At 47.0% G+C, this 3,047-nt stretch overlaps 1 protein-coding gene across 1 annotated transcript in view; it reads right to left on the bottom strand.

The window, feature by feature from the left end:
* The window catches only part of LOC109472857 (transmembrane protein 2-like), a 38,124-nt gene that overhangs the window by 23,790 nt on the left and 11,287 nt on the right, over positions 1 to 3,047 (bottom strand). The window lies entirely within an intron of this gene.

Here is a 3,047-nt window from a genome sequence, read left to right as displayed (position 1 = left end):
TTAGGTTTTTGTGGCTATATACCCGGCTAAGCTCGATATTTTTCTCCATATTATATGAGTTTGCTGCGTACGTAGCATGTAAACAAAGTGCATCACATACGCTACAATGCCGCCCGTCCAAACTGTTCAAAATCGGAAGAAACATGCATTTCTACCCGCCGAAATCGATCCCACATGCCCACAACAACATTCTCTACCCGTGAAAGCCGTACTTCCGACAATATTTTACACTGGACGGGCAAAACTCACCGTTGAAGTTGGAGTATCGCTATCGACTGTGGAAGACTCCATTGTTAGGCCGCCTCAATGGGAAACCTGACCGGGAGTGACCCAACGGCGGTCTCGTTTTCGTGCGAGGTCACGCGCGGTCACGCCAAGGATGCGCTCTCGCGAGAATAGAATCATGTATCTGGAATGAGGTCTATTCTGGAACCCTACCGTTAATTTTGACCTGCCGACCGGAGCACTCCTGACACGGCAGCAGTGTGAACTCCTCCGCCTCCGCCATGTCGTAATCCGTACTGGCCAGCACAATGACGTCACCGGGCTGCCAGGAGCTGACGTCATCCTTCAGATTGATGATGAACTCATGGCCGTTGTTACCGGCAACAGTGAAGGTGCATCGCGGGCTTCCTGGGGGAAACAGACCTTTTCATTAAGCCTCCGTCAGACATAGCCGAAAATGGCCTCCTAAACACTACCGAACTACCCCCCCCCCCCAACCATGGTTAGGAGTTATCGGGAGACAGGTTAGCCAGGTTTGGCATGGCTACCAGCCGAATGTTTCGGACTGTTGGTTCGACCATGGTTGGCTGCGCCATGGCAAATAGTTAGGCGCAATACGCTGCATCTGTTACGGTGTACAGATAAGTGGGCAATTGTAATCTGTCCGAGGAGCTGTTGTATGTTCTTTGATTACATCAAGTACAGATGGGCTACAGATTTCAGTTCACAAGATCTGCCCAATATAGGCCTGAGTGTACGTGTCGGGGGCCAGTACAAAACGAAAGCCCGATAAAGACACCAAAAGTAAGCCGAAGCCCAAACCTCTGCTTGGAGAGTAAGTACACCTCACCTCCCAGCCATTCACTAGTCGCAGTGACCACGTAAAAACCGAAAAACGCCTGAAGAGTGACCGCAGCGGTGGCCGTGCCGGTGGTCTGGTCATCTGGAGGGCATGGCGGGAAATAGGAAATTTTATTGCAAATTCATGTACGAGAGTTAATTGCAAGAACATTTATTTACAATAATAATAATAGTAACTTAAAAATGACGGTAAAATACTATTTTATGGATGACATCCTCCGCAGACTCCAAATCTAATGCGAGCGGGCGAAAAGAAAAGGCGGCCGAAAAAAACAAGATTCCTACATTTTAAAATTTTGATTCAGTCATTGTACAAATGGTTTTGATTCAGTGGGAACATCACATATACACAGCCAACATCACATATCACTGCACCAAAGGAAAAAACAAAACATTAAATCAGAGCCTTTTCTTGTCTCCTCTCTTCATAGTCATCTGCCATCCACCTTCCGGCATGCCAACAGACATCTTTGTCAATTTTCGGCATGGTGACCACTGTCAGAGGGCAACAAAATTTCTTGTTTTGTTTTTTTCCAAAATCAGGCGAAAATTAATGCGCGCCCTGGTGTCATCCATAAAAATTACTTGCTGTGGCCTTATGAGGTGTTCATAGAAATGCATGCAGATTTTTGTTACCTGGAAGGGTGAATAAAGCTAGGAAACATGTTGGTGACTACTAGTATTTCAAGTAACTTGTCTCTTTCAGTGCTGTAATGAGTGCAACAGGCAATAAAAATGTATTTCATCCTCCGCTGTCTTCATTAACAACCACCAAACAATCACTTTTCTGTTACTACCATCGTACCTTTGTGCCAACCCCAATTGTTATGTTTACCAAAGGAAAACATATTGTTTTTGCTCTGTTTCTTCCTCTTCTTCTTCTCCAAACAGTGACCTCTGACCTGACCAATGACATAATTTGTTGACGTCTGTCACCATGGTGACTGGTGTTGGGTTACATAATGTTGCAATTTCACGGTCTGCTCTGCTCCTGTCATCATGTCATCATATTCTATTAGTATATGTATATGTATGTGAATATGTTTGAGCCTTGGTTTGAGTAAGAATTAACAGAGCAGACCATGTCCGAAGGTAAACCGTATGCATTTGCTTTGCAAATGTTACTTCTCTAGTTGCAGTTGTAGTGTATATGGTCAAAAGAGACTAGTACGTACCCACATACGGAAGTTTTTGTTCCACGGCTAGGCTGGGGTCACCCTTCACACTGACCAGCGCCCATGGCTGCCTGTGACGTTCAAATAATGCAACAAGTATATGTATGTGTGTGTTTATAGTTTTTGTCCAGCACAAAAAAACCTAGAGCTTTCGACCAGTCACTCGTCACTCTCAATGAAGGGTTATTGAACAGCGACGGGGGCCGACATTAGCCTGGGTACCATCCCCAGTAGTATATTCGCAAACTCTATAACCAGTTAAGCGACGGTCACAACTCGCCGTACGTGCTTCTGCGTGCTGTCTACGTGCAAAAACGTGGGCAAACGTACGGCATCCGTGCGTGGTGAGTACCGCCATCGTACGGAATCCTACGGATTTGGGAGCACGCAGACACGCCGTAGAACCTTAAGTGCATGTAATACTTTTTCTACGTGCGGTCTGCGGATTTACCACTCGTGCGTGCGAGTACGTGCGACGCGCGTGCCCCGTACAGCCTATGAGCGTGCAACGTACGGACTCCGTGAGTCTAACTTCACTATTCTCACGTGCAATTGCTGTACGGACAGCGCACGAAGCACGTGAGTGCCACGCACGGTGCTTGCGTCATCCGTGCTTACTCCTCACTTCCCAGTTGACCTGCTCAATGACCACGCAGAACACACGTGCACCATACTAGGTGCTCCGCACGTGCAACGCACGTGCAACGCACCTGATTTCTACAGTATATAAAGACGACTTGACGGGCGACTGCCAACTCGTCTCCAAGATGCCCAGGAAGGCTCAAA

This window comes from Branchiostoma belcheri, unplaced genomic scaffold, assembly GCF_001625305.1.
Source record: "Branchiostoma belcheri isolate BF01 breed outbred unplaced genomic scaffold, Haploidv18h27 scaffold286, whole genome shotgun sequence".
In the NCBI taxonomy this organism is placed as follows: Eukaryota; Metazoa; Chordata; class Leptocardii; order Amphioxiformes; family Branchiostomatidae; genus Branchiostoma; species Branchiostoma belcheri.
Note: the sequence above shows the minus strand (reverse complement) of the source record. Positions and strands in the feature narration are given on the sequence as shown.